Source organism: Actinia tenebrosa, unplaced genomic scaffold (assembly GCF_029948245.1).
Source record: "Actinia tenebrosa isolate PJP-AT-01 unplaced genomic scaffold, QUT_ActTen_1.0 PGA_scaffold10__47_contigs__length_13832649, whole genome shotgun sequence".
Lineage (NCBI taxonomy): Eukaryota > Metazoa > Cnidaria > Anthozoa > Actiniaria > Actiniidae > Actinia > Actinia tenebrosa.
In genome coordinates this window covers 521,119-534,971 of record NW_028292570.1, presented here as the reverse complement: position 1 = coordinate 534,971, position 13,853 = coordinate 521,119, and the positions used below count along the sequence as shown (strand labels likewise).

General features: G+C 38.9%; 1 pseudogene across 1 annotated transcript; it reads right to left on the bottom strand.

Moving 5' to 3' along the window:
• Window positions 1–737: 737 nt before the first annotated feature.
• On the bottom strand, window positions 738–12,875 carry LOC148912654 (uncharacterized; annotated as a pseudogene). Its single transcript, XR_016119188.1, has 10 exons — window positions 12,864–12,875; window positions 12,123–12,287; window positions 11,648–11,840; window positions 11,158–11,278; window positions 7,703–7,781; window positions 6,822–6,929; window positions 5,899–6,018; window positions 5,326–5,456; window positions 4,628–4,865; window positions 738–2,727 (listed from the first exon to the last, which is right to left on the bottom strand). The product of XR_016119188.1 is annotated as an uncharacterized LOC148912654 (transcript).
• Window positions 12,876–13,853: the final 978 nt, after the last annotated feature.

Here is a 13,853-nt window from a genome sequence, read left to right as displayed (position 1 = left end):
TGTCTCGTGACAAAAAGACTCAAGACAAAAAGAAAATTGATCAAAAAGACCAACTTACTTTTTAATGTGGCCTTAAACTGCTTTGACTTTTTAGCGGAATTTTTTATGTCCGCTCTCGGTCACCGCAATAAGGTCTACGTTTTGGCATTTTGTGAAGTTCATTTGTCACGCATGTTTGCGAGTCAAACTTACATATTTTTACAATTCGACTAATAGCGCAGCGCAGTGATTCTAAAAATAGCTTAAAGATTCGGACAAACATTGCATTCTGTTTAACCCCTACGAGGATTATACGAACTCATTTTATTATTTTTACTTAAAGTTACAATAATAACCCATGTAAACTAAGATCAACTGCGATCGGCTGCGAAAATTATCTGCTGAAAGTAAACTTGTAAGTTTGTTTTGTCTTCGTTTTTATGACGTCACGGCTGCGCTGCGCTATTCGCATACGGTCTCAGAGCATGCGCAGACGCTTTTCATGTCTGTCTTTCAGCACGTTTTCTAAGAAAACCCTTTCAGTGACCACGAATAAGCCGAGGCTAGAGTTGTCGCGCATAATAAAAGGTTTGCGGATATGCGCGAAAACTCCAACCTCAACAGGAAACTATTATTCGTGGTCAATAAACGGAACTGTAAAAGTTTGAGTGAGAAAATGATTGTTCGTTTTCTCAGAGTATAAACAAAAATCTGCGAGTATACTTTTGTGACACCAAGATATTGTAGTAACAAGCATATTATGTAAGAATTTTGAAGCATTTATCAGGCACATTTTTACACATTTTTACATATTGTTTCAATAGCATAAAGACATTTTGACTAATTTGCATACGAGCATGCGCAGACGTATTTCGCTCGTGTCGCTCAAGGTATATTGTCATGTTCTGCACATGCGTACTGCAAGGTCTTTATCACGAAAACGCTAAAATAAAGCGAAAAATGTTTTTACTGCTTTTACCTCTACCTGAAATAATTAGAATTTTGGACAATAAATTCTGTCATGAAGACAAATATGAAAAATCTTTATAGAGTTATCACGTGATGGCAGCCATGACAGGAGTCAGAAACAATGGAATCTGGTCTCATCTGATTTACATGAGAAACGAGTAAACATGAGAAACAATTCAGTCTCACAGCTGGAATAAACTCTATTGCTGTGTTTTTCGTTTTGAAGCCGGAAGTCGTTTTTACCATTAATAACTGGGCTTCGTTGTGACTACATGTAAAATTACATATGTATTAATTACACAAGTACTGTTAAAAAACAATAATTCAAGCAGTATTATCAGCTGTTTTACTACGATTCATGGGACGTTTATAAAAATGCGAACTCACACGAAAGCACATGGCCCAGCATATCTTATTATAGGAGTTAACATTTGTTTGAATTTCAATTACAGGACTTTTGATAGATATTTCTATCATTTTACGTTCTATAGAACTGCGAAAACCTTTAGAAAACGCATGCATTTCAGTTTAAAATAAGAGTTTACCAGGTATCACGTGACACTACGTCATCCCTTCTCCTGATTGGTCAATTCGTTTGAATTTCAATTACAGGACTTTTGATAGATATTTCTATCATTTTACGTTCTATAGAACTGCGAAAAGCTTTAGAAAACGCATGTATTTCAGTTTAAAATAAGAGTTTACTAGGTATCACGTGACACTAGGTCATCCCTTTCCCTGATTGGTCAATTCGTTTTTGGAGAAAAGAAATATAGTCATCGACTATCACATTCATCAGAATATAAATTCAAGGAGTTTTCAAGGAATTTGAGCAGAACTATTAAATTTCAAGAGATTTTTTAGGCACCCTTAAAAACTAAAATTAAATTCAATGAGTTTAAGGAGTACACAGTGTTCCCTTTCTCAGTTCCCTGCGCCATCTTGAAAGGTAGCCGTGACTTTGTATCGAAGCGAGTCGAACAGTGAGCTGGGAATGACAGAGACGTGAATAATTGTCCAAGGTGTTATAAAAAGGTCTCTATGACCATACAAATTAAAGGGACTTGACGGGCCACGATACAAGAACAGGAGCTTATAATGAGAATAGTCTCCTTCACAGTTCCCTGCGCCATCTTGAAAGGTAGCCGTGCCTTTGCATCGAAAAGAGACGAACGGTGAGCTTGCATTGATAGAGACCTTTTTTAACACCTTGGACAATTATTCACGTCTCTATTAATGCAAGCTCACCGTTCGTCTCGTTTTGGTGCAGGAAACTGTGAAGGGGTCTATTATCATACATTGACAAGATTTCCATTTTTCGATAAGAATTCATAAAATCGATTATTCTCCTCTTTAAATATAAAACTGGCTTCTCAGTTTTACTGAATTTGCGTTTTTCAATTTTGTGGCCGTAACGAGTTGGATGCGCACGCAACCTTGAGAAAACGGTCTCTATCATTGCAAGCTCACCGTTCGTCTCGCTTCGATGCAAAGGCACAGCTACCTTTCAAGATGGCGCAGGGAACTGTGAAGGGGACTATTGGTTGAAAATATCTCCTTGCTTCCATGATTGAAAACCACACGATGGTGACATTACGACACGTTCAGAGCTTTTCATCGCGATGCAACGTAAGGTCTTGGAGGCGGAGGAGAGAAGTTAACTCGTTGCTGGGTAGTAAGATTGGATAGTCTGTCTTGGTAGTTTTGCTTTGGGGAGGTGAATTCTGAGCTTGGCATCACTCGGATCGTTCCTCCATGACCTTGTTTAGGGCTAGAGTCCTGAAAATGTTCGACAAGTCTGAATTTCAAGATATTGCGCTATTAAAGGCTTTGCCATTGATTGTTATTGATGGCAGCCATGACAGGAGGCAGGAACAATAGCCCACTTCCGAGATATGCTTCGCTTGTCACGCACAAAGGTTTCAGTATGAGGCTACGTGCTAAATTAAATTTATTCTTAACGCCTGTCACGAATGACTGAGTATATAGCACGTAGCCTCATACTGAAACCTTTGTGCGTGACAAGCGAAGCATATCTCGGAAGTGGGCTATTGAATCTGGTCTAATCTGATTTAGACATGAAAGAATTCAGGCTCACGGGGGGAGGGGAGGGGGGAAGAGACTGTTGTTGTGCCTCCTGTCGTGGCTGCCAACGTTATGGTGCAAAGCTACTATGTGACTTCACGTTTCAAAAGGACTTCCCGCTGATCTGAATAGAGTGACGTAGAAATGACGTCACTGCAAAATTGAGGAGTCATGAAGCTGTGAAAATTGGACCACCGAAAAATAAAAACCTGTTCACCATTAAAAATTAAAAATATCTAACGCATTAGTTATTGTGTTACTGTTATCACCCTCGTATTAGCAACGTTACTCTTTTCATTTGGTGACCTGGGCCCAGTTGCATGAAGTTCTCTTAAGATAAAAAAGCTTAAAAACACTCGTAAGTATTGTCTTAGTGCAATGGCCTATTGTTTTGGAACATTACTTACGGATATAATAGAGTGCTCACACTAAATCCGTGAAACAAATACTAATTTTTAGCAATAAATAGTGATAATTAAACAATAGAAAACAAAGGATTCTGTATGAAATAGTACTAATTAGTACTATTTAATGTTCACGGTTTTAGGCGTGCACTCTAATAATAATAATAATAATAATAGAGTACAAACACTATAAGTGTGTAACATAAATACCACTAAATACTGCTAAATTATGCTAATCCTATTGTTTTCTATTGTTTAATTAGCACTATTTACTACTGAATAGTGCAAAGTGTTGTACACTTTTAGTGTTTGTACTCTGATAATATTAATAAATTATGATTTATATAGCGCTAATATCCCCATGGTTCAACGGCGCTTTACAAAAAGATCTGATAAAACACATAAAAATATAACTATATAGGTATTTAGTGGTTTACATTAAAATCTTTAAACAATAATTACAAACAACTTTATAAATACATACATATTTGATAGACATTTTTTAAACATGCTCTTATCTTAAAGTGCCCCTAATGCCTAATCACAGACCTTATGTAAGTTGAAGATATATTCATGAAAAATGCGAAAATCCAAAAAAAAATTGAAATTGGATGCATTCCTGATTTTTAAATGAGTTTTGAAAACGCGCCTTTTCATGTAAGGACTGCGTGTAAGGGGGACAGGTGCGATTACGTCATCGGGGTGATACGTTCCAAAAGTGAAAGACTTGTGCATCCTTCCAAGTTGGATTCACTCGTACAATAAGTAAAAGGCTCAATATTTCGGCATTTTTTCTTTCTTAAAACTTTTAAAAACAGCACTCTTGACCCACAAAAAAAATGGTGTATCACCCCGATAACGTAAGTCTATACAATTTTTCAGGCTCCTCGAACGCGGTACTGAAATTTTGAGAGTGAGTGGACACGAGAATTTTGCCAACTTTTTCGTGCCGTAAAAAATCAGGAATTCGTTTGAAACGAAAAAATTTCTGAAAAACGCGTTTATGACAATGTGAGGATTTGTTCTAAATGAGTCTGTAATCAGGCATTAGGGGCACTTAAAGAGGGCTTTATGCAACCGGGCCCTGGATATCAGAATACTTTCTAGAAGAAAAGTGATACCTCAGTTTGGCAAATCTTCTCGATTCTGATTGGCTTACATTTTCTCTCAGATCAGCTGGTTCAACATACCTTGTCATTGGGCAAAGATGACCCAGCGTATCTTCTCAGTGGTGCACCCCCCGTACGACTAGCACCAGCCGGGTCAGGTCGTACTGTCTGGGATCTTGACTGCGGGTTCATTGTCATCCCATCGTGGCCCCCCGTTTTGACCCTGGTTTGAACCGCGTGGGGGTGGAGAGGGTCATTTGGAGATCTGGAGAAAGACTTATTTTCAATCTCCCGTGGGGGTGGTTCTGGGTTCTTGGACCTAAAGATATGCAAAAACATTTCTTGATTAGAAATAGAATACACAGGGACCCCGCCACAGGTAATAAGGCCTAGGACAAAAATCGGCAATTGATACAAAAAATTATTTCAAAAAACGTTGTCATCGCAAAAGGTGATAGGCGATAGGTCATTCCACATGGAAATGGTTTCGTTGAATACAAAGAACATTGAATCAGTCTCAACACTAAGGTCCATGTTCTTGACGAGAATAAGAAGCAGAAACACAAGTCATTCCAGCTATTCTTGGATCTTGGTATGGACTATCTCCTTTCTCTTTTCGCCTATGGCCTATGGCCTATGGCCTATCGCCTTTGGCAATGACAACGTTTTTGTAGCCTGCGTTCCATCCGGCCTTTTCTTTCGAATAAGTCCACGGTATTTACGAAGAAAATTCCGGATGTGGCGCAGGCTACGTTTTTGAAATAGGTGTATATACATACCTGGGTGACTTTGGCTCTCTTGAAGGTTCTCTGTCCAAACCCGTATCCCGAGGGGATCCCGGGCCAGTGTCCCGCGTAGGGATTTGATTAGGAACACCAAATGGAAAAGCAGCGGTTGTCCATGCCACTGCCTGAAAACAAATACAGAAATAATCTTTTTTGGATTTTTATGTCATAGCTGCGGTAAGGAATAAATATAAACTAAAAAATAAGGTTGTCCACGACTTAAGGAGTCAAATTTCTCATAGATTTCCATTTATTGGTCTTAGATGACGGCTTTAAGTTCAAAACAAAAAGTGGAACCACGAGTGCAGTATTTCATTCCATTCTATTCCCAGTGCATAAAATCCCATTTTCCCAGCTCCCCTCCTCCCCCCCACCCCCACCCCCCCAAACAATCCCAGTTAAAGACCCTTAAAAAGCTTTACCAATGATTATATTCATGATTATCTGACCTCGCATATATTGTGTGACAGAGAGGATTAGACGGTCACGTGATACAAATATCAGGTGGGTCCTGCAAGAATTCTTCAACACAGGGTTCCCATTCTCTGAATTTTTCACTTATCTTACCTGTCCATTAGGCTTGCAAAGAATTGTCGTACATTCAGGTCCAGTCCCCCATTTATGCTGCTCCTTCCATAAGAAATCTGATGGAGGATTGTGCTTCATGAGGCTGCCCGCTGACCAAACCTACCGGAAAACAGAAGGCAAAGAATGATAATGAACTTTTCATTTGCTATCATGAACACTTTATACTAGAAAATGTGTCATATAACTGGCACTGATGTACGGGAAGGTGTGGCGCTCCAAAAACTTTAGGTGACTCCGACAATAGGCCACTTATTGCATTATAGCGTCATTTATTACCACTACCAGGCTCCCTTGAACGCTTTCTTTTGTTTAGTTAATTAGCACCGATTGCCTTACTATTTTCATGAGGAACTATAAATTTGCAAAAGAATGAATATTCGCGACTTCAGCATTTTGGTAGTGGTAGTAGAATGACGCCATCGTGCCAACCGTGCGATTTTTTAAACCCGCTCGTATCGCGTCAAAAATGCTCGGATATTTCTGAGTTTAGCTCATGTAGTACTTTCAAACATTAAGGCTTCTGATCCGTAAACGTTTTCAATAACTACAGATGTATCCAGCACCTTTGGAAGTGAAATTTTGTAATTTGTCCTCAAATATCTCTAAAACTAAAATTCAAATACAGTAATGAATGAAGTGTCTGTTTGTATGGTTGCTAAACAACATATTTGACTGTAGAAATAATCAGCATAGACACTACAGTAAGGAGTATTTCAATAGCGTGTTGGGAGGGGGTGGGGTGGGGGATATAACGTGTTGGGAGGGGGTGAGGGAGGGGGGGGGGGGGTATTTACTCCGGTACCCAACACCAAAATCAATGAATTCGGGTCCCTATTTTGGACCATTTTTTAAACTTGCCCCTAAATGGGTGTTTACTAAGAGTGGAAGTGAAGATATCTTACAGTAGTGTGGGAAAGGGCCTTCAACCTTGTCCTCGGCGGAAATCGAAAGACAGTCACTGGCCTACCAGAGACATTTTGTTGAACCATGTAACCGCCAATCTCTTCATCCTAAATGAATGGAAAAATAGAAAATGAATGAAAGATGTGACGAATGAAGAAAGAAAAGGGATTTGTGAACCAACGGCATAGGGATGGTGGGGCACAGGGTGGGGCACAGGGTGGGGCACAGGGTGAGGCAAAGGGTGAAGCACATGCGCCCCTAAATTATAATAATTTATTGAATGAATAAAGATGTTTACTTCATTTTATTTTACTTTTTAAAAATCCTAGAAAAAAATCCTAGTAAAACTATGAATAAAAACAAAGTTGATACTGACAAATAGCAGCTATTTAATGACTAATAGTTGCTATCACTCAACCAGAACATTCATTACATAAAGACAAATACACAAGAGAATATTTGTGTCTTTTGTGTAAAGAATTTTCTGGTCGAGTGAGAGCAACTATTAGTCACTAAATAGCTGCTATTTGTCAGTATCAACTTCGTTTTCATTTCATGGTTTTACTGCATGTGCTCTTAAAAAATAATAAATAAATATCTTTGTTTAAGTGTCTAGTTGTTCTAGGGCTTTCGCACTAATTGAGAACACTTTTTGCTCATACACACTACCACTACATTTAATATTATTACTACATTATTATGCTCACAACGCTCAAATCACATGGGAGGAAACTGGAGAACCCGTAGAAAACCCTCATGGCATAGGAGAGAACAACACATCAAACAAACTCAATTCACATGTGACGGCCGCAGGGCTTGAGCCAGCCACCTAGTCCGTTGGACTCACAGTGGTGAAAGGTGAAGTGTTAGATTAACTTACCCGATGCGCTGAGGTATTGAAGAGCCGCACATAATTCCCATCAGGATTGACTTCAAGAATCCTGACATTACCAGTATGACTGTAATAAATATGAAAAAAAAGTTTAGAGAAAACTAATTTAACAAATCCACAGCACAGGTATCCCAGAGCACCAAATGCAATGCGTCTGTAAAGTACTAATCCCAAGGGGATGAAATGTACGACCTATTTTATAGAACAATCTGCGTCGTCAGCAAGCAACAAAACTACAATGCCCAAATCTTTCAAATTTTATGGAAACTTGAAATAACCCCAGGGTTGATCTAAGTCAGGGCAATGCTATCTCAAAGATTATACCCTGAAACAATCTCAGGTCTGATTTAAGTCAGAGATCGGCAAACTCACAGATCAAACCCTGAAACAACCTCAGGTCTGATTTAAGTCAGGGAACAGCAAACTCACAGATCAAACCTGAAATAACCTCTGGGCTGATCTAAGTCAGGGCATGGCTAACTCACAGATCAAACCCTGAAACAACCTCAGGTCTGATTTAAGTCAGGGAACAGCAAACTCACAGATCAAACCTGAAATAACCTCTGGGCTGATCTAAGTCAGGGCATGGCTAACTCACAGATCAAACCCTGAAACAACCTCTAGGCTGATCTAAGTCAGGGCATGGCTAACTCACAGATCAAACCCTGAAACAACCTCTGATCTAAGGCCCCGTCCACAGGTACCTGAAAATTTTTGTATTTTTGTAAATCCTTTTTTTACAGATACGGGTTGCGTCCACACGTGTCTGGACATTTTTGTATCGGTATCCGGAAATTTTATGAAAACAGAAACATGTGGACGGTGAAAACGATTCGAATATGCTGCGTGTGGATGCAAACATTTTCATATCCGCAAAAAATAATTTGCGGATACAAAAATTTCCGGATACGTGTGGACGGGGCCTAAATCAGGGCATGGCTAACCCACAGATCTAACCCTTGAGTCAATGAGAAGATATGGTAATAGTTTTTGTAGTCTGTAAAAATGTTCTTCTTATGAGATCTTTTTAGAGTAGTTGGACTCAAGTAATGTATCCTAGGAAAACTAATCAAATATAATCAAAACCATTTAAAATCATTTTATTTGTGCAAAATAGTTAATAAACATCTTGAAATATTTTTGTTAGTGTATAGTTCTTGAGTCTAATTTTCTTTGATCAAGGAACATTTTTATTTTTTCCTTAAACTTCCTTGAAAGTGAGGTGTAAGGGGAGGGGAGGAGGGAAAGAAAGTAAAGGAAGGAGAAAAGAGCAGAGAAAAATAAGAAGAACAGAACAGAACATCAGTTTCAAATTCAGTTTCTTGGCCATGCTTGTTAATAGCCAACTGGTTTGCCTCCTTGCCAGTTGGGATTCTTAAGACACTTTATGTTTCTTTGATTATTTCTTCATTTCAGTTTCATTTCAGTGTCCCCAATTAGTTGTATAAACTAAATACATTGACACTTAAATAAAATTGTGTTTTTTTTTTACATTTTTTAGAGAAAAAGAGATGAGCAGAAAGCAAAGGAAGCACAAGAAAAAAGGAAATGTCTTGATAAAGAAAACTAGATATGTAGTATAAAAACTTATAATAAATATCTCAGAAACCGCCAGGCCGGCTGGTTGTGTATATGATTCAAAGTTGGAGAAAGATAAATATGGGAAAGAAATCATTCGGATAAAAATCACCTCTTGAAATAACTATGGTCTAAATATGCATCTACTGATAAATCATTAATCAACTATTATTATTTAATAATAATCAATAAATTAATAATCTTCTAATAACTACGAAATAAATGAATTCTAATCATCTAATAATATGTAATTCTTATCTTTTCTAATCTATTAATGAAATCTCTTTATCATTAATCGCTACAAAAACAAACTTAAATTATATAACTATTTATGATAAATAAAAGCATTTAATTATTATTTGATAATTTGTAATAAAAAATTAATAATCATGTATTCATCAAAATTGTGCAGTCCCAGAAAAGGGTGCTAATGCTTTTTCTTATCTAAGGTGGCTTTAATTTATTAGTGCATAGGGGAGGAGGAGGGATCGCCAAAATAGTAGGTGGGTTATATAGTTTTGAGAAAATGTTTAGGGGGGTCAGGCCAAACAAAAAAAAAGTGTGTTTCCTCTTGCTCAATTGATCCTAAATTCCTTGCCGACCCTAATATTTTTTCATTCCCAAATGCACCACAGGGTTCCCAGTAAGCTCATTTCCACTGTTGTATCAGTAAAAAAAAATCCGACCTACTGACCCCAATTATTTTCCTCATGCAACGGGAAATACACTTTTTGTTTAACCAATATTAAGGAAATTTTTGACTATTGCAGAATGGGTGGGTGATACAAGGAGGGTTACATAATTGTCACTTACGATGGAGCGGTGTTGGGTTTATGTTTGTAAAGCTTTCCATGTTATTTTGCCAATTCTTCCCCCCCCCCCCCTCTCCCATGCGCTAATAAATAAAAGCCCCCCTCAGAATCAATTACTACAACTGTAGTATAAGTGCTGTGTCGTGAAGAGTATCAGTGTTGGTTTGTCGTCACTTGGTTATTCCTGTTTCTCTTGTGTCTAGGGTCAATATCTCCAGTAAACGTAGTTGTCGTAGTGTGTCACTGTGCGTGGTACAGTACGCAGATACGAGACCTCCAAGAGCAAACACAAAGAACCAAAGTCAGACAGCTATGTTAGTCAGTTGCAGTATATTGTTGGTCAACCGAAAACTTATCAACAAAAAAGCTATTCAACAAAAAATTGAAGCACCATACTTAAATTAAAAGATATGAACCATTCAGTTTTTACTTGGGGGTGGGGGGGGGGGGGGCGGCGTGGGGGGGGGAGGGCAGTAAGATTTCCAGGGAGGGGGACACAAAATTACGATATAGAGTAGGGAAAAACACTGGAGGGGGAATTATTTTATGCAACAATGAAGAGGGGTTGGATGCCTTGTATGGGTAATGTGCATCCCCCTACCCCCTCCTGATAAAAAAAGGTCGTTGCTCGCTGAATAAATTATAACATGACAAGTTTAAATATGTTTTATATTTTCGGCCCTTTGGGACTATTATCTAGTGGATAACGAACTGACCAATCGGCACTGCATCACAAGTCAGTGCAAGGAAGAAATTTTGCGACTACCCACCCACCGTTTCCAGTTAAAGGGAAACGTATTTGGGACTGTAGGCAGTATGATACCACCTTTCAACACACTCGATCAACGTTTTCCAACGTTTTTCTCTTAGTGCTGTTTTCCTAAACATGCAACATCTGCACTTGCAATTTGCCTGTCGGAATTTGTTTTACTACTGCCAATCAAAATATGTAAAAGGTAATGAATGGGTAACCTTGGAGAATCTGGAAAAAAAGCTTCACTCAAATCCAGGGAAAGAGACTCAAACAAATTCTAGTGCATTTTAATGTCTTACCTTGATGTAGGGCTGTGGTAGTCAATAAAGTTTGGCACGTATGACCAGGTGTGGCGGTAAGGACTGGCTGTCGTTACTGGTTCCACTACAGGAGGAACCGTCCTGCTCACTGAAAGGGTACCTGTGAGTTAAAGCATAAAATATTAATTATTATTAAAAACATTTTGTGTACTGTGAATAAAAGTTTATACTTTTTATCTTCGCCATAAAGGTGACATTGAACGAAGTTCTGAGGGTCTGAGGAGGATAAATTTCATACTTCCAGAAAACATCCTTACCTTCCCCATGGAAGGGATTGGAATTTCTAAGGGGTGGGGAAGGTTAGAGGGGGGTGTATTGCCTAGTTTCAGAAAATATCCATATCTCCCTTATGGAGTGAGTAAACAATTCCGATGGGTGGGGAGATCTGAAAATATCCATACCTCCCCCCTGGGTAAGGCTTTAAAGGGGAGAGGGTTGGGGGTCTGAGGAGGTCATATGACAAACTCACCGGCGGTGGTTTTTGGTCTGGCTATGGGTGTGTGTATTTTGGTGGAAGTTGACACACTAGAAGGTGTTATACCAAGAGTACTAGCTGGGCGCTTAGGTTCAGTAGTTAGAGTTTTGCTTCTTGGTGTTATGTGTGCCATGTACGAGACCTGACGGGTGCCAAAGGAGCTTGGTTCTGTAATGCCAGGCTAAGCCTATCAACACAAAATAAATCAATTAAGCAAACTGATAATGAATAGCAGTTTTAGGTTTTAGGGGTCAGATTAGACCCCTTGCAGCACCGTCCTAATGCAGCTCAATTGGGAGGGCAAAACATAGGTTTCCAGTTCTCAGGAGATTGAAATTATTTTCTTTTGTCCTTCAATTGAGCTGCTTTGACATTACATGCAATGGGTCTATAAACAGCATCTTGGAAAAATTCTATACCTCCCCCGTGGGGGTGGGAGAGTCTGAGGAGGGTATGTCTTCAGAAGTACCTTCTTTCTTCAGCTTCAAGCAATGTCGCAAAGGCACCCAGCTCCAGATCCAAAGGCAACATGTGCGTTGTAAGCCAGACCAAGCTCTTTACTTTGGCCATCAAGGTTTGTTTTTTCTGAAGCTCACGGAGCTTGCTTCCAGGTTTCTTGATGGTATTTTGCAGCCTGTCCGACGTTCCATTTTTTCCAGGGATTGATCAGAGAGGATTTTTGAGCCTCTAGGTGGCTTTAGCACTACGAAAAACGACATTGAAAGTTATGCATTTTAAAAATAAAAGATGTACTTCAACTTTACAGTTAACATCATCACCCATCACCACCATGATCTTATCACACTATTCTCAACATTATGACCATGAAGTATCACATGTTCACATCATCAGCCCCATCAACACACCATCATCAACCGATCATCATCATCAGTATCAAATCATCATTGCCATCATCTCACCATCAACATCCTCATGTATCTAAATCATCATCATCATCATCATCACCATACCTCATAATCTTCATCATCACCAGCATGACATCTTGCCATCATTCACCGTCCTCATCATCAACACCATCATTAACAGACTAACAACCATCATCATCATCTTATCATCACCTTCATCATCATCACCATCATCATCACTATCATATCTCATCATCATCACTATCATATATCATATCACCATCATAATCATTATCATATTACATCATCATCATACACCATCATTGTAATCTGTATCCACCTACCTTTGCATCCATTTTGAGATCTTTTGACTGCAGCTCTCATATGAGCCTTCATATGGATTTGTTATCATCTGTAGCAGAACAAGATTTCTACCTCATTGTCACTGGATATTCAAACTGTTCTCTAAGTTTTACAAAGAATTATTGTTAGACACATTGTTTCCTTGGGAAAAAAGAGGTACTCTTATTGCCTGGCATCACTGTTTTCCCATTCCACAGCAGTCCTTGTTGTTAAACTGTCCAATGTTGTTACTGGCCTGTTTTTTGTTTTTTGTTTTTTTTCTTGATTCTATTGTATTTGTTGCATTGCATTGTTGTTTTTGTTGTTACTGCCGATGTTGTAGTTGCCTGTTGCTACAGGTGGTAATTGTTTAGGCGGAAATAATAGCTGAGATCAATGACAATAACCAAGACAAAGATGTGAGCAGCTTGGTTTTCACATTCACGTCCATTATCTTAGCATTCCGTTTTTGCTACACATCATGAATTGAACTTTTAAGCCTAGAGAGACGGCACACTAAGGATGGAGACAATGGGTGCATGAAAAGGGTCTAATTGTGTGCTCGTATTCTTAGGTTGTCTCCAGTCTCAATGCTTATCTATGTTCCTAAAGTCCCTAAAGCCTGGATTTGAGTTTATAAATTTGGTTTGATGTGTTGTTCTCCCTCTCCCTTGCCACGTTGGTTTCTCCGAGTTTTCAGTTTCCCCCCCCGTTTCCTCCCTTCCAAAATCAATTGAAAATCACGTCCATCGTTTATTTAATCTGTATTGTCCAGAAGCTGTAAGCTCGTTCAATATGACGTGCAAGAGCCTTTTTATGGTGTGGTGGAGATAGCTCACATAAATTTCCCATACGGTTAGTGATGGTTGTAAAAATCATATGGTACTTACGCTGTTCTGTGTTGAAATGTTCCGACTCTCTTCTTTGAATCGGCCGCAGCTCATGTTGATATTAGCTTCATCACCTTCGCAAGCATTGCTGCATTTCTCATC